Below are 18,408 nucleotides of genomic sequence, written 5' to 3' on the forward strand. Positions count from 1 at the left end.
CTTCTCTTTGGAACACTTAAACTCTCCGTTGTAGGCCAAATTAGGAAACGTGCAGCAGCAGCTGTAACATCAGTAGCAGCACATATGCCCAGATGAACATGCGGCTCCCGTGCCTAGTATGGAGAAATGAACGCAGTAATATCAGTATACTTTGAAAAATACTACTATTACTACATTACTACTATTATTACTACTATTACTACTACTATTACTACTACTACAAAAATACCACTATGAACCAACTAGCCCCCCAACAAGTATTACTCAAGCACAATATGAGCAAGAAGAAAGGGCGTTAACCAAGGGGCCCGATTTTTGTTAATCATATCATGAGAAGCTAACAAAGACGCCAAGGACAACATAGGGGGTATTTGTTATCACGTTGTATTGTTGTTGCAAGATGTACCCCACCCCTTATGTAACAGCCCTGATAAAGGGGACTTTAAGGAAATAAACTGACTGACTGACAAATATAATTGTACTTACGAATTGAATTAAAGAAGTGATAAACTAATGCAACGAAAGTCAACGAAAAAACTAGTTGCCGCAGGTGGGGAACGATCCCGCGTCTTCGCATTACGCCTGTGATGCGAAGACGCGGGATCCAATTGAGGTACCGTGGTGCCGTTTACCCATCCACTCTCTTGGGTATTTATGTTTTACTACTACAACTAATCTTAGGAGTGTTAGCCAGCGTCACCACTCACAAACTCACAATCCACTTTCATTGCCATTAATTTGTCATTTCTTTAATTCAATTCGTAAGTACAAGTAATTTCCCCTATGCTGTCCTTGGAGTCTTTGTTTGTTGGCTTTTCATGACAGACTCAAACACTATATGAAAGGTAAGGTAAGTTAAGTGAAAGGTAAAGGTTGCTAGTTCGCCTACACGTGGAAAGCAGCAAGCTGACTCATTTAACAATTACTTCCAGACGATATTCACCGACGATAACGGTGTTTTAGGACCATTATCGTGCTATAGTAATGAGGCTACACAACGTTCTGGCGCTCCGGTCATAAGTGTACCTGGGATTCTTTCTCTGTTGTTGAACCTTGATGAAAGAAAGAGTTGTGGTCCTGACGGAATTCCAAACTGCTTTCTTAGGCGCTATGCCGAACCAATCAGTGAATATCTCTACCTCATATTTTCGAAGTCACTTCAGGACAGCTGTCTGCCCGCTGAATGGAAGGTAGCAAAAATTGTGCCCATTCACAAATCAGGCGACGTAACGTCCCCGTCCAATTACCGGCCTATATCCCTCACATGTACCTGTTGTAAAATTCTTGAGCGCATCTTATTAAAATTTCTTAAACAACATACTGAGACAAAAAACATCATTCACCAAAACCAGCATGGCTTCAGAGCAGGGTTGTCCACTGTTACCCAACTGGCAGAAATCTTTCATGACCTCGCAGAGGGAATCAATCATCAAAGCCAAACTGATATAATTTTCCTTGATTACTCAAAGGCTTTTGATCGCGTGGCACATGCTAAACTGAATTTCAAACTAAACAAAATACTAGGCGATGGTCCCGTTACAAGGTGGATAGCCAGCTACTTATCGGAACGCCGACAATATGCGCAATACAATGACCATGCTTCTGATATCGTTCCGGTCATTTCTGGCGTGCCGCAGGGCTGTGTGCTAGCACACTTTTTATTCATTTTATACATAAACGACATAACATACCACGTTAATGTGAAGGTGCGTCTCTTTGCGGATGACTGCGTGCTATACCAAAAAATAAACACCCATGCAGACCAAATAAGGTTAAACACAGCTTTGGGCAATGTCATAAAGTGGTGCAATACATGGCAAATGGCAATCAATATGGAAAAAACTGTAGTGATGTCTGTCACAAATAAGAAAACAAAACTTAATTTATCTTACGGTACTGGCAACGGCGTTCTCAGAACAGTAACTGAAAACAAATACCTTGGTGTGATTATTTTTGATAATCTCAGCTCTAAAACCCAAGTACAAAACATTACCAAAAAAGCAATGAACAGTTTATACTTCCTTAAGCGCACCTTGCGCTTTGCGACTTCAGATACCAAGTTACTCGCGTATAAAGTCCTTATCCGCCCAATCTTAGAATATGCAAACGTCGTCTGGTTTCCATATATGCAAAAAGATGTACACATGCTCGAATCAGTTCAACGAAAAGCTGTTCGTTTTATTTACCATAGATACCGGCGCACTGATTCTCCCACAGAGCTGCTTTCCTACGCAAGCCTAGACACATTATCAAGCCGCGTCACGCTCCATAGACTCAAGTTTCTTTATGAATTAATTCATAATGCATTTAACATGGATCCTGCTACTTATATTAGTTTTAATCATTCTAGAGAAACACGTCACAAGCATGACTTTACGATCAATGAATACTCTTGTGCTAACCACACATATTACTTTTCCTTGTTCCCCCGAGAGAATGGAACAGCCTAGACAAATCTACAGCTGCGCAGGATTCCTTGGAAAAGTTCGCTGAGCTCGCAGCCTCGTCAGTCTTGTCAACAATCCAGACCTGATGATCATGTTCAGACTGTATCGGTTTTGTGTTGTTGCCTACTCGGTGTGTAACTGGCGTATTACGGTACTGTACTGTATACTGGTTGTATTGTTGCCCGCTTGATGTGTAACTGGCGTATTATGTACTGCACTGTATACTGTATTCCTGTATCTTGCTGATAATTCCACTCCTGTAACAGTCCCAGTGGGACTAACCGTATGTTAAATAAATAAAAAAAAGGTAAGGTGCTGCCTGTCCGGTTAAGCCGCGGTGCTTTCTTTCTGACTCCTGTCCCCACGTGCAGGGTAGAAAACTGGACGAAATTTAGTTAACCTCACTGCCTTCCCTTCCTCCCTTCCTTATCTCTCTCTTTTCCTTTGGTTGTCGAGAGCTTGCAGCAACTTCCCGCCACAAAATAAGAGACGTAAAAGAATAGCGGAACGTTCAGTTCCACTTTGAAACAGGTGAGTCATTAAGAAAATTAGTTTGGTGACATGCACCGAATGAGAAAATAAATGCAAGGTTAAGAACAGAAACAACACGACGTGCAGTATGCGGTACTGCTTTATACACTCCTCTGATTGTACCTCTGTGCCTTCGAGTTGTGCTGTTCTGTTTTTGAGGTCGAGAAATTTACAACTTGCCGCCTACAACGGATAAACATTTAGCCGACAGTTAATCATGAGAAGCTTGTGTATCTGCAGTGATAAACGCATGGATAAAAGAATTCACTCGTCCACCGTTTTTTTGCCGTACATGATATGAGAGACCATTCTAGCAATAGCGTAGGCTAAACCTGCTTCGGCTGCGAGCATGGCCAGCATCTGTTTGTGCAAGATCGCATATTTCCTTGTTAGCAGATACACAGGAACTATGCCAACTCATCATCTATGTATTCATATCAGAAATAGCGAGTAGTCCAGTATTCGAGGAAACCTCTCTCAATTCTCTCGGCGCTCTAATTTAATTACTTGTTGTCCCCGAAGTTATGATTCCAGCATATTGAGGCTCCGGTACCAGTTCCAGTCGTGAACATCTGCATTTCAGAATGAGTGTAATGAGCCACTGCCGGACAAGTACTTTTCAGCGGAAAGAATACGTCAGTGTCACGCAAGTACCCACTTGATAAGTAGGACAATCTTTACGATGTTCTCTTCAATTTAATGAACGCTGAGAGGTTGTTGCCGCTTAGTTGATCAACTGATGCGTATAAGCCGATCCAAACGAAGCTCAAGAGCGAAAAATGCACCAACTTACGCTGACGCTTATGTCCCACATTAGCTGCCCTGGCTAGCTTAATAGTAAGGGTCATTTCCGAATGAAATGAAATAATAATATTGGAGACAAAATGCTTTCAAATATCAAACGAAATGCTGGATATTTTCTCATTTCCGACTAACGCAAAATGTTGAGGTCTCTTAGAGTCCATTTGAGAAAACTTTACTTATTTTGCTAATTTGATACGTGACTGCCATTTCCGATTCTACATATGGGCAGCTAAGGAGCTTGTAAATGAGCAACAACTGAAATGTAATCGCATCTGGTGTGCCAGAATACTAGAAGTTATGAAACAAACGAAGCGCATCACCAGTTGTACGTTTGGAGTGTTGCGTTTTGAACGAGCTAGACGTAAAACTACGGCATCGTCTTAAAATGATCGCATAGTAAGACTGGACGTATAATAAATTGTTGTGCTTAACTAAAGGGAAATAAATTGAACTGACCTGATGATGACGGTAAATTGAGACAATAAATTCGTAGGCTGTCTAAAAGTGAAGCATCCTCTTTGAATGACTAAGTTATGAGCAGGAGTTATTTCCTCCATGCGTCCACTCAGGAACTACTGCCTCGGTACAATGTCGCAGTGGTCCTATGCCTGCGACAGTGTTTGGAATAGGTGCCACTTGCACCAGTACTTCACTCTTATATTTGAACAGAAATCGATATTCGACAATTTCGAAAAGAAATTTCTCGAGTCGTGTGCGAATGGAATGAGGATGCTGTGCAATTAGAATTTTATATTTCGAACATTGGCACACGCCTAGTTAGTAAGAAACCGCGGCATACGATGCTCAAAGGAGGGAGAGGGGGGGGAGGGAAGCATTGCAGCACGTGCTCTGCCGGTTCTTCTTTAACGTTCTTACACGCAGGCGAAAATGTGAGCCAGATTGCTCGGTTTCTCATAAAGTAGAAAAATATGTGGAAAAATTTACGGAAAGTGTTTGCGAAACTAGAGGCTGTCAATATGAACTAAAAAGAAGTGCCTGCAAGGTCATTCAAAGGAACGTCTTAAGTCTCACCATAACCGTTATAGGTGGCGCCACAGTGGACAACAACGAGGATGGTGACACGAAGCAGACTCAAAGATAATGATGAGAACAACGGCGACAGGAACGAGACGGAAACAGCAATGACTTTGAGCGAAGACGACAGCGTTAAAGGCGCTGCAACGGGGACTGCGACGCGACCGTATGACGTCCTGCACCCCCTAGAGGGTACTGAATGAACTCCTGGAATCGGGAAATACTGATTTCTTGCCGAAATATGTTTTGCCAAGAAATTATGATTGACACATCAATGATGACAGATGCCAAATTAACATGAGGCAGATTTTATCTGATATAGCTGGTAATTACCACAGAGCATAAATGTAAAAAAAACATGCTGAGCAGAAATAATAACAGCTATTATAATTAATAACGTTATTATAAATAATAACGCACTCTGTTGTTACAATCCGGATGCACGCTGCTTATGCAATTACAAGCAACTTGTCGTCATCATCATCATCATCATCATATGTTATGTCCACTGCAGGACGAAAGCCGATCTCTAATTACCCCTGTCCTGCGCCAAACGATTCCAACTAGTGCCCGCGGCGACTTTCCTGATTTCCTCGCCCCACCTAGTCTTCCGCCATCCTCGACTGTGCTTCCCTTCTCTTGGCACACATTGTGTAACCCTAATGGTCCACCGGTTAACTTATAGTCTGCGCACAACATGACCTGCCCAGCTCCATTTTTTTCTCTTAATGTGAATTGGAATATCGGCTATACCCGTTTGCGCTTTGATCCAAACAGCTCTATTTCTGCTCTCAACATTATGCCTAGAAGTCTTCGTTCCATCTCTCTTTGCGCTGTCCTTAACTTGTTCTCAAGCTTCTTTGTCAGTCTCCAAGATTCCGCCCCGTAAGTCAGAAACGGTAAAATGCACTGACTGCACACCTTCCTTTTGAATGATAATAGTCAGGTTCCAGTCAGGAGCTGACAATGTCTGCCGTATGCGCTCCAACGAATTCTTATTCTTCTGTGAATTTCCTTCTGGTGATCAGGGTTCCTTGTGAGTAATTGACCTAGGTCAAGGTACTCCTTCACAGGCTCTAGAGGCTGGCTGGTGATCCTGAACTATTGTTCCCTTGCCCAGCTATTGATCATTATCTTTGTCTTCTGCATAATAATCTTCAACCACAGTCTTACGCTCTGTTAAGGTCCTTAATCATTTGTTGTAACTCGTCTGCCGTGCTGCTTAATAGAACAAGGTCATCGGCAAACCGAAGATTGCTGAGATATTCACCGTTGATCCTTACTTCTAAGCATTCCTAGTTTAATAGCTTGAATACTTCTTCCAAAATAACATTGGAGAGATTGTGTCTCCTTGTCTTACCCCTTTCATTGATGCCTTCAGGTAGCGTATGTGGGTTTATTGACCAGTTGCCTTCACCCAAAAAGATCACGTTCTCGTGACGCCTGCGGCAAAAGGACGTCCCACGTCCACCGCCATGGTCTGTGTGTGGTGGCACTCCCAGGGTTCTACTAGAACACATAAATACCCAAGAAAGTGGATGGGAAAACAGCGCCGCGGTAGCTCAATTGGTAGAGCATCGCACGCGAAATGCGAAGGCTGTGGGTTCGGTTCCCACCTGCGGCAAGCTGTTTTTTCATCCACTTTAATTTCCATTAATTCTTCGTTTCTTTATTTCATTTATTAAACACAAGTAATTTCCCCTATGTTGTCCTTGGTGTCAATGTTTGTTGGCTTCTTATAATATTACTAATAAAATCGGGACCCTCGGCTAACCCCCTTTCTTTATAGGTATCTTCGTACTTTGCATGTGTAGAATTGTAGAATCTTCTAGAATATCTTATAGAATCTCTGTAGATATTTTCCAAGACATTTACGTGAGCGGCCTGTTTTCCTAGGTAACGTAATTCCTCTATGACTGCTGGTATCTCTACTGAATAAAATGCTTTTTCACAATCTAGGAAAGCCATATAGAAAGACTGATTTTATGCTGCGGATTTCTCAATTGCCTGAATAATGACATGTATGTGATCCATTGCATAGTATCAGGAACCAAGACGGGCCAGCTTGAGTCAAGCGTGGCGACCCCCTCTATGAACCACCCCTCCTTTCTGTGATTCCAGTGAACAAAGGTGCGCAAGTGATTGTGTGAAACCTCGCCCTCAACGCGGGTCCTTCGACGACTTTGGATGCTCCGAATAGAGGAAAGTGGGGCGGCCGATTTCCCTAGTCTAGGGATTTAGGGAGGGCAGAGGGGCTTTAAGCAGACTTTTCGGCTCCTCAGTGAGATTAACTTCGGACATGCTAGACTGATGAGGCGTAAAGTTCTGCACTCCCCATGTAGTTAATGTAAGTAAAACCAGCGCTCCTCGTTCTCGACGAGAACATGTTCTTCCCTTCAACGACCTCCTCAGCGTGGATGAGTCAGACGACGGCATGGGCCAGCTACCCCTTTTGACATGCTCGACGCCAACTCTTAAAGCAGAAAATGAAGCCAGCTGACGAAAAGAGTGCTAATTGTAAATAAATTGCATAAGCTTCGTTATGCGGTGTACACAAAATGCGATGGTGGTTGTCAAAAATGATAATGATGACATTGCGAGAGTGGAATATAGCTTCGGTTTCAGCAAGGGTGCTTTGAAGACGTGTGGTCTGTTAATAAAATAGAGACATGAAGAGAGAGACACAGAGAGAGAGAGGGGCAAGGAAGGAGAGCTAGAAAGAGAAGGATTAAGGTCTGTTTTATGAAATTTACTGCAGCAGCCCTTTGCTGTAGATAAACACTTTGAATATTTTGTTTTGATGATTACTATTGTGACTGAAACCTGGCGCTTAGTGAAGATGTAAGAAACTGAAATTTAGCACTGTCAATACGGTTACGTATTCTACTCTTGTGACCGTTGTGATCGTGCTGGAGGGGGAGCTTTAATCGCTGTCCGTGGTACGATTACTTCGTACATGGTCACGGTTGAAAATTTCCTGTATATAGTGTGTGCGCCTAACTGCAGGTCTCAAGAACTTTATTTGTTGTGCTTGCTACAGACCACCTAAATCGTCTAACAATTTTTGTTCAGGTCTGCATTATGCTCCCAACAGTGTAGTAGCACAGTTTTCTTTGTTCCCTGTGTTCTTGTTTGGAGACTATAATTTCCACAACTATAAATGGTGCTCTGACCCTCCCAGTGCCTTTGGAAATTATTCTGAGTGCACAGCGTTTTTGATTATGTGTCTTGATTTGAACCAGTGTGAGCTTGTTCTTCAACCAACTCATTTATCCGAACACTCATCTAATGTATTAGATTTAATGCTTACAATCTCACCTGATATATTTTCATCTGAAATGTTGCTCCCAGGTTTACGTGACCACAATCTTATTGATTGCACTATAAAGTGTGTCGTCCCTTCTGCGAAGATGTCTGGCAAGGTTATTAGGAATTACAATAAGGCTGATTTTGTCTCTATTAATAAAGAGCTTGAATCATTGTTAACTGACTGCGTGCCAGATTTTAATGAACCGACAGTTCAAGTGAATTCGTGTCTTTTCAAACGGAATGTACTGTCTCTAATCCATAGGTCTATTACCAAAAAAGTACTTTTTCTTCCCGATCAGGGGCACTATAGTAAAATGCTAGTTTGAAACACTTACTGAACATGGGTGGGGCTAGCTCGATGTACTTAAACAGTAGAAACAATCGCCGCTGCGAGAGACAACCAAATAACGACTTACATAACTGTCGACACCCTCCGGGTGCATCTTCGCCATATATCCAGAGTTCCAGACCACTATCTCGCGAGCTTGCCCGAGAAGAGACACAAAGCAGCATTTTCCAGATCAGTTGCGGCTAACCACTACTCCGTCATTGAGATACCCACCCGCAGCAAGAACGCCATTCCCTCTGTGGCGCTGGAAGCCGCCTCCTGTGTGCCTTGTTGTTCCAAGAATTGCGAAGAAAGGAAGCCTGACAATCGCGGCGCTCAAGCAGATTGCAATGAAACGTTTTCATTGTTCGTACGCTAACCGAATACATGTTTATACGGACGAACTGCCCGTGTAAGGTCTCGTAAGGCTTGAGGTCTCGGAAAGTTCGACTGGCGCCATTGTTATTCCATCTCAGTCGGTCATCATCAAGTTTAAGACTTCACACGTCGCGACATCTACAGGTTTCGAACTGGCCGCTCTTCGCGCTGCAGTGGAATACATTGAAGAAGAAGCGCCTAGCAAACAGGCAGTATTTTGTGGTTCGAAAGCAGCCCTCCAAAGCTTGCGAGTTTTTCAACGTGGTAATTGCGACCAGCTGGTGTACCAAATTAACGAAATTTGCCATTGCGCTTCCGAACAAGGACATGAAATTATCTTTCAGTGGCTGCCGGGACATTGTGGCATCGTTGGCAATCACCTCGCCGATGACGCTGCCCGACGTACCCAAGCTGGAGCACCGACACTCCTTATACCTTTAGCGAGAGTAGACGCTGCAAGAGAGCTTCTCAATCTCGCGCGTACCACCCCGTTGAGCCACTGGCACACATCGCAGAACTCTAACCGTCGATTATACAGACTCGACTCAACTTTGAAACTGAAACTACCAGCAAAGCTTTCAGGGCGCGACACAACACTGCTGTGTCGGCTGTGGGTAAGAGTAGCATTCACTATCTCCTACAGCTATCGCGTTGAATGGCGGACTCAACAACGTCCGTTAAGTGCAAGTGTGAAGAGACCATAAATCATCTTCTGTGCCACTGTTATCGCTTCGATAACCAACGTCAGACTTTGTGTGCCTTGAAAAGATTGTACAGTAGGCCATATACGGAAGCAAAGGTCTTGTGAACCTGACCTCACAGTTCATCAGCCCAGAAAGCCATTCGAGCACTTCTTCAGTACCTGAAGGGAAGAGACTTGAGTGCCCAACTGCATGCATGCTGCACTTAGCTTAGTGCATGTGAACGTGCGATATAAACTCATGTCGTCTCTCTCTCCTTCGTTGACTTCCCCCTCCCCTCCCCACGTATAGGGTATATCAAACTGAACTCAGTCTGGTTAACCTTTCCTTCCTTGCTTCTCTCTCTCTCTACAATCGGGGCTAGACTTCTTGCAGGGCATAACGAGCCGCAATGGGAAGTACACGTGTGGCACTAACGCGACCTCCTCACCAAGGCGCAGCGGCACGCACTTCTTCCGCAAAGGCCGCGGCCGCACACGCCAGCCGCCAGAGCGAGCACGCCCCTTCATATCCCGCCGCCGCGGCAGTTCCGACTGTGACGTCAATGCGCAGAGCGCGCGCGTCCGCTTTTCTGCGCAACAACACCTGGCGCGATTGCAATTACTAAGTTTAAAATTCAGCAGACACTTGGGCCTGCTTACGTATGGGAATGCGAAAGCATTATACCGTTTGTAGACCTCGGAACGTCATCAATGCGCTAATTTTATACACTCATGACGTGGCGCCACCTGCTCCGCACCGTCACGTGCGCCGACCAATGATGCGAGCACTATTAATCGAGATGGTTGCGACGTGACGTGTGCAATCAGGCATGCACCAGGCACGCCTTTAGTAACCGTGGCTTCAGAGAAGCGTGTTCGATTCCCAACCAGACCGAAATGTATCGAGTTTTCTTTTCTAAGCTACTAATGTACTTTTTTCACAGAAACCTCCCTGGAGAGAAATGTGGCTTCAATCCGAGCATTTTTTGACGTGTTTTTACTCTTTGCGCTATCAGTTATTTTTCATCACGGCGCAGCTTCGCCAAGGCCACCGCCAACATAGACAGCTAAGGCTTTCGCTTTAAGAAAAAATAAAATGCTTTTTCGCAATCCGAAAAAGGGCAGTGCCCGTGCAAACGTTGGTGTGCGTACAAGAGCACTGAGGATGAGCAGAAAACTGCTGTCGCTCGTGCGGGAGACACGTTTTATGTAAGCACACTTCTATCTCTTTTTGAAGACAACCCCGGAAAATCTGGTGCGTGCTCAGTGCAAGAATGTCCTCATACCGTAAGCTTTGTGGCGCAAATGCTCAATCTATTGGTAAAGCGGACCCTGTAAGATACCAAGTGACATATTTGCTTTGTGATTTCCACGTGCCACCGCTGATCTTGAACCATTTGTTGCTGAATTTGACTTCTTGCCAATGAACTTTATATCAGTTTAATGCACGATTGTTGAATGCTTGATTGAAAATGTAATGTTACTCGTTTCTGCTAGTGCTGGCGATATAAATTGAACTTTATATCGGTTTAATGCACGGTTGTTGAACGCCTGATTGAAAATTTGATGTTATTCGTTTCTGCTGGTGTTGACGATATAAATTCAGTTCCTGAAGAGCATCAAGCTTTATTCGTCCATAAGTCTTGCAGTAGTCTTTACGCACTCCTTGCAGGATCGTATTTTACCCCGTGTCTGGAAGGAGGGAAAGGTGATTCCGTTGCATAAATCAGGTAACTCACACGCGCCCTGCAAACGTCTTGAGCGTGTCATACATTCTCACCTCACGTCATTTCTTGAATGTAAAACATTTCATTTTTATGCCAGCATGGTTTTAGGAAGCTTTTCTTCCTTGTGAAACGGAAGTAGTTACCGTTACGAACGACTTATTCGCAGCTGTAGACAAAAACCTTTTTTTTTACTGACTATATCTTAAGACCTTGCGAAGGCTTTCAATACTGTCGCGCATAATATCCTTGCTTTAAAGGTCTCTAAAATAAAGATAAATGCTAATATTTCAGACTGAACAGAGTGCTTCTCGTTGAACCGTTCTCAACACGTGCATGCCAATGGCTTTGATTCTACGTCAGGGTAAATTAGCTCAGGAGTTCCCCAATGATCTGTTTTTGGACTACTGCTATTTCTCATGTATGTTAATGATTTATCTGCTGGAATGAACTCTTCAGTTCAGGTTTTCGACGATGATTGCGTCTTATATCGGGTAATGAATGAACCTAACGATGTTAATGTGTGGTGTTTTATGTGCCAAAACCACGATCTGGTTATGAGACACGCCATAGTGGAGGACTCCGGATTAATTGTCGTCACCTCGGGTTCTCGCCCGTGCACCCAAATCTATACACCCGGGTGTTTTTGCCTTTCGCCTCCATCGGAACGCGGCCGCCATGGCCGGGATTTGATAGCGCGACCTCGTGCTTAGCAGCTTAACATCAAAGCCTCTAAGCAACCACGGCGGGTTGCTAACGATGTTCTTACTATGCAAAGTGACATAAACGACTTTTCGTTTGGGTGTGATAAATGACTGAAGAGGCTTAACATTTCAAAGCGTAAAACAATGCGAGTATCACGACATCTTAACTCAAGCCAGCCTCCCACTTATACCCTCGACGACACACTTCTAGCAGCTGTTTCGTCTTATAAATAACTCGAGATGCACATAACGCGTGACCTGTCATGATATATCCATGTTGATTTTGCAATTAGGAATGCCAGCCGCATGCTTGGCTACTTGTGCCAAAATTTCCGTGTCGCCCCTACCCGTGTGAACTTTTACTTTGTAAATCCCTGGTGAGATCCTTTGTAAATCCCTGGTAAATCCCTGGTTTAGAAAACCGATCTAGACGATCTAGCCTAATCGTCTACGGATATTGAGAGGACGACGTGGAAAATAAGAAAGATCTTCACGTTGAAACTAAAAAAAAAATAATACGTAATGTACTTAAGCTTGAGCCGGTAGCCATAGAGCGAATGAATAGATTGGGTAAAGCGGCCACAAACAAGGCGCGGCCTGTGATATTGAAACTCCTAGATTTCCGTGACAAAAATAAATTATTCAAATTGTTTCAAACTTAAGGGATCATCCTCCTCAATCGGGGAAGGCTTTTCGCATCGGGTTCGTGAAATAAGAAGGAACTTGTGGAACGCAGCCAAATTGAAAAGACTATCCGGTGTCAAGGTTTCTCTGATATACAGCAAACTAAAAATTAACAATGATTTATTCACTTGGGATGAGGAATGAAACTGTATTCTACCGGCTTTCCGCAGTTCCCGCCAAAGAAACGCCGACGTATTAACGAGGACCTTGCGGCCACGCAACAATCCTTTATGCACGAAATAAAATTTGCTAACACAAATGCTCGCAGCATTCAACAAAAACTAAACTGGCTACAATCTTTTATATTCAGCATTGAACCTGACTTTATCGCCCTAACAGAAACATGGTTAACGAGTGATGTTAAAGGGAAGCTGAAGAGTCTGTCGAATTCAATAAGACGCTCATATACGGATGCGGGAACCTTATAAACCATGTAGGTAAAATTTGGTTTTTTTTTTTCAATTAGGAGCGACCTAATCGTCGGTTGAAATTGCGCTGTAGCTCCGCCCCCCGTTGAGTGAGCGAGCGGAGCGGAGACCGGAAACCGCGGTGTTGTGACGTCAACCGTGTTTCGTTCCTTCGCAGCGTCCGCGACCGTGCATGACCCCGCTTGTTTCTGCATGCGTGCCATCGTAATCTGCTTCGATCGACCTTGCATTCCTTTGTTGGTGCGTCTGCGTGTATGTAGAGTGGTAGTCAACGTGCGTGGTAGTCAACGTGAGTGGTAATCAACGTGAGTGGTAGTCAACGTGAGTGGTAGTCAACAGATGACGGTCACTACACGTACTGCATGAACCGGGAAGCTTTTCACGCGTTTACACCGTCTTTGTAGATTGCCGACAGCTTTGGACAGCGCACAAATGCCGACGATCGCATCCCCGCTTACGTTCCACGAGGAGGCATGCAGGAACACAACCCTACAGATGTTTGACCGGAAACGAGCTCACTAGATCGGCGAAAGATCGGCGAGATCACTAGATCGCTTTGCAAAAAACATACTCACCAAAGAGCATTTCAACACGAGGAGATCCCAAGACTGCTTTCGTTCGCGTCGAAAGCACTGCTCGCACCAGCATCGTTTGCTTCTTCGAGAGGCCGGCTCTTCGCAATCGGTTCGTACATGTAGGGAGTAACGCCGAACTCCTCAGAAAAACGCAGTCTCTCTAAATTTTCCATTACCTTCTCAGAAAAACAACACCAAACTACCTGGCACCGCGCTTCATGTGTAGCGGCAGCGGTCGGTTACTAGAGTTGACGTCACGAGGCGCACCGACCAATCACGGGCGGAAATGAGACGCGCGAGCTGGGCGTGTCCGCTGCTGCACTTTTCGTCGAAATAAAATATATTTGCGCTTTCTTTCGCTCAATTTCGATACGATATTCGAATTCGGAGGGTTGAAAACCATTATGTACAGATGTTCACTTATTTTTTCTGGAAAACCTTTCAGCTTCCCTTTAAGGATTTATGCCTAAAAGCCAAAATGACAGTATTATGTCTCGAGAAGAAAGTGAAGAAAGAGCAAGCTTAATCAACATCTATTCTAAGTCTATTTTCACCAATGACGACATCATCCCATTCCACGTTCAATCACGTAGTTCGGATAGAATAGACATCACCTCCGTAAACAATGCAGGAATCCTAAATTTCTTGTTAAAAATAAACTGCAAAAAGAAAGCAGGACATGACGACATACCAAACGAATTCTTAAGGCGGTATGCTTAATGGATGACCAAATATAAATTTTTAATATTTAGCAAATCTTTACCAAACTGTTCTCTCCCAAGCGAATGGAAAATGGCTAAGGCAATCCCAATTCACAAAGGAAGTAATAAAACTGCTCCTTCTAATTTCTGTCCTATTTCACTAACTAGCACAATATGTAAGTTGCTTGAGCACATCATCCTTAAACACATTACTACCTACGTCAAAGAAAAACACTTTCTATCTCCATTCCAGCACGGTTTCCGCAAAGGTCAGTCTACAGTAACTCAATTAACCGAATTAATACACGAAGTGTCACAAGCCATTGACAACCAAGAACAGGTAGATATAATTCTGCTCGACTTCTCCAAAGCATTTGACCGGGTATCTCGTAAAAAACTAACTATAAAAATTGAATCAATATTTGGTAAAGGACCACTTAGTGACTGGATCAGTGCTTACCTAACAAATCATACACAGTTTGCCGAAATTAATTACCAAAAATCTGAAATAACGCAAGTTACATCAGGTGTGCCTCAGGGTAGTGCATTGGATCCAATTTTATTTCATATTTTTATTAATGATCCACTCGCAGCTATTAAGACTAACATTAGGCTTTTTGCCGACGATTGCACAGTATGTAAAAAATTAACTGTTTCAGTGACCACCTAACCCTCCAAAATCATCTAAAATCACTAAAATCACTATGGCAATGATGCATGGACAAGGCAAATGATATCAAATATAGGTAAATCAGCTTTACTTAGAATAACCAGGAAAAAGGTCATGTCAGACTTTTATTACACACTCGGCAACACCCAACTAACCCCAGTTGAAGCACACAAGTATCTTCGACTAATCATATTACATGACTTTTGGTGGGAGGCACGGGTCAATCATGTACGTCATCTGCAATACAACGGCTATTCTTCCTGAAAAGGCGCCTTCATTAAGCACTGCACTCAACAAAGCTTCTTGCCTATAACACATTTGTCCCGTATTCGAGTACGCTAACGTAGTTTGGTTCCCATCTACAAATAACTTAATTAATAAACTAGAGAGCGTACAAAGAAAAGAAGCAAGGTTTATTTTTAACAAATACCGCATGTCTGACTCCCCCTACGAACTAATGGAATAAGCTGGAATACTAACCCTCCGTAACCATACGAAACTTGCACGCCAGAAAACTGTGTTTCACCTTATTAACAATGTGCTTCGTATTGACCGCACCATACACAAATCTAACTCAGAAACTAGACCCTCACGTCATAGACACCCCCAATTTCTTCAGGAATAGTGGTTCAAAAGTAACTGCTTTAAGTTTTCCTTTTTTTCCACAGTCGATAAGGCAATGGAATAGCCTGCCTACATATATAACTACTTGCAATAACCAAGATAATTTACTGTCGCTACTTGAAAACTACCTACGTTTTTACCAAATATACACTATTTTATGAAGTTCTAACCTTACCGTTTTCTTTGTATAAAGATGCTGCTTAAATCCGGTACGGCCTATTCGTATAGGATTTACGACCTATTTTTTTTAAATTATGACATGCACTTTGTAACTACCGTATAAACACTTCATTCATTATACATGTTATACCATATGTGCTTGTTGAATACACGCATGTACACGCAACAAAACCATTTTCCTATGACATGTTCAACCATTTTACACTTGTGTGATATGCATATTATATGTATGCCCTTTCTGCTAAAATCCCCGTTGGGATTGGCACTATGTTTGAAATCAATTTATTTATTTATTTATTCAATAGTATGGACTGGAGGTCCAAGCAGAGTAGGCGATACAAATACAGACAAAGCAGCAACAAAAGAACAATACCGATGCAGCCTTAAAAATGTTAATGAGTAGTCTGATCCCTTGTTTCAATAAGGCAATTCCATTTATGTATGGTCCTTGGGAAATAAGGAAACTTAAACATGTCAGTTTGAGCAAAATTGGGCTTTATCAGGTTTTGTTGGTCGTGTCGGGTGGGCCTGCTAGTACGGTGATAAAGCTAGACCTAGTTTGACGTAATAAGTCTGTGGAAACCAGCAAGATGGAGAGAAATTTTTTCTTAACTGCGAGGCTTTTCTTTCGAGGAAGCCGTATGAGTTTCCTTTGTAGCGATTGCTGCGATTGGGTGGAGGTCTCATTTTCGCTTAATTAACTAGACCTTCTTTATTATTCAAAAGATTGGAAAGAAATTCTAATCTAAAATTTTGCCTCTGCGCCTGTAATAGTGGTACGTCATTAGCTTACATTACATTATAGGATGAGCCTACGTGGTAAATTTGTTGAATATAAACCTTACAGCCTTTCTCTAAATACGCTCAAGGTTGTCAATGTAACGTTTAGTATGGGTGTCTTGCGCTATAGTTTGAGGTATAGTAGCGGCGCCTGGTGGCGGCGCGCGAAACGTTATCTGGGTAGTACCGGCTTGGGTAGTATTGAGCCCTGGCTGTGGCGAAGCACGTTTCTAGCCCGAGTTTCGCGTCTATTCACACGTTTTTCTGGCCTCTTGCGAGTGCGAAAAGACTCGTCACTTCTCACAAACCTCGCCGACCACTCGGCGAGCTAGTCGCAGCCTATAGTTTAACGAAAACTGTCTCTCCTTGAGACGTAATGCTGGAAGCAGAAGGAATCGGCGACGCCGATCCGGTGAGACCTAGCTCAGCCTCGAAAAAGCATCACCGTCGTTACTTCAACGTCGTGGGCTGCCATGAACAAGAAGACCTGAATCCCAACATCAGATTCTACCATTTTCCTTCAAAGCCTCACGAAGCGGAGCGTCGGGCGTGCTGGATAGCTGCAGTTAATCGCGCTGGGTAAGCGAAACTTCGCGCCACGCTGACTTCTTCGCCTGTATTGAAGCTTGCTTGATTATCTGCGTTCTAAAATTCGATCTTTTGCCCCTACAGTCCCGATGGCAGACTGAGATAGCAGCAGACATGGCTGGTTATTCACGATTCGAGACCCAGTCACAGCAACAATTAACAATTCGGCTGGTGCGAAGTGGTGAAGTGAGCAGGTGTGCGCAAATGACCACAAATGGTCGGGCTGACTCGGTGACAATTCACTACCCCACTACAAGCAGCACAGGTTAGAGAGTCAAATGTGCTCATCCTTGACCTCAAGCCAGCATGTTGAGGCAGCGCAGCAAGGTAGTATTGATTGCAGCACATCGGTGTTCGAGCGCTGTCATTAACAGCTACATCAAGCGAGCAGCGCACGAGCTCGCGCTGCAGCACGATTCGCGCTTACGTTATTGCAAGCTCATATGCACTGCATCAATTATTTATCAGTTACCAAAGGGAGAGGTGGTAGCTACTACAGTGCAGGCATAACTATTTGTCTAGTGGCATGCAGTGAACAAAGATTGCAGGAGGCTCGCCGTTTCGCGGCATGTCGAAAGACCGCTGCCGTCGTGGTGCGTACAGTCTTTCGCTCGAGCAGTTCCGTACACATGTCTGCTTATCGCTGCTGTGAATTCATTTATAACAAGCATATCCTCGCGTTTGTGCGCCTGAATCTAGCAGCGTGCAAACCTTACCTGAAGTTCAACTTCGTACGCGGCTCGCTTTACTTGCGATTGACACCGCGCTAAAACTTCGCCGCTTATTCCTTGAATAGCGTACACGTACTCGGCGTTGCATAACTTATTGCCTTTACGCAGCGTGCCACCCCTGAAAAAAATATTCGGCGCCAAATATTCGCTGCAAGCCGTGCTACAACAAAACCAAAAGTGGCGGGTCCATATTGTAAACGTGCTTTGCGAAGCAGACGACCGAGCTTGGTACTATCCAGTTCAGGACAGAGGGCGCTTTTTAGCACCATTTTCGCAGCGCCCCCTGGGCACTGCAAGAGCCCCACAAGGGTCCGGTACGATGCACGCATCGTCTAGTTTTAGTCGCACGGGAGCAGTGTAGCGGATGAGCTTACCATAGGTGGGAGCTGTTTCATGTTTCAGGACACGTAGCTTGCGGAAGGCAGATGAGCAAGCATTATCAATAATGCTTCGGTAAACAACGTCGATAATGGCTCGACAAACGTTTCTGTAGCTATATCCTAAT

The 18,408-nt window shown here is 43.8% G+C and overlaps 1 protein-coding gene across 4 annotated transcripts in view; it reads left to right on the forward strand.

Moving 5' to 3' along the window:
- Positions 1–18,408, forward strand: part of LOC135917235 (beta-1,3-galactosyltransferase 4-like) — a 256,520-nt gene that overhangs the window by 163,886 nt on the left and 74,226 nt on the right. Inside the window, exon 3 of one of the 4 annotated variants that reach the window (XR_011513822.1) lies at positions 4,829–6,334. The exons of the other annotated variants lie outside the window; for them this stretch is intronic. The gene's annotated coding sequence lies outside the window, so the exon portion shown is untranslated. Of the gene's footprint in view, positions 1–4,828; positions 6,335–18,408 lie in introns of those variants that run through there. 4 annotated transcript variants of the gene reach the window in all.

This window comes from Dermacentor albipictus, chromosome 4 (genome assembly GCF_038994185.2).
Source record: "Dermacentor albipictus isolate Rhodes 1998 colony chromosome 4, USDA_Dalb.pri_finalv2, whole genome shotgun sequence".
NCBI classification, from domain to species: domain Eukaryota; kingdom Metazoa; phylum Arthropoda; class Arachnida; order Ixodida; family Ixodidae; genus Dermacentor; species Dermacentor albipictus.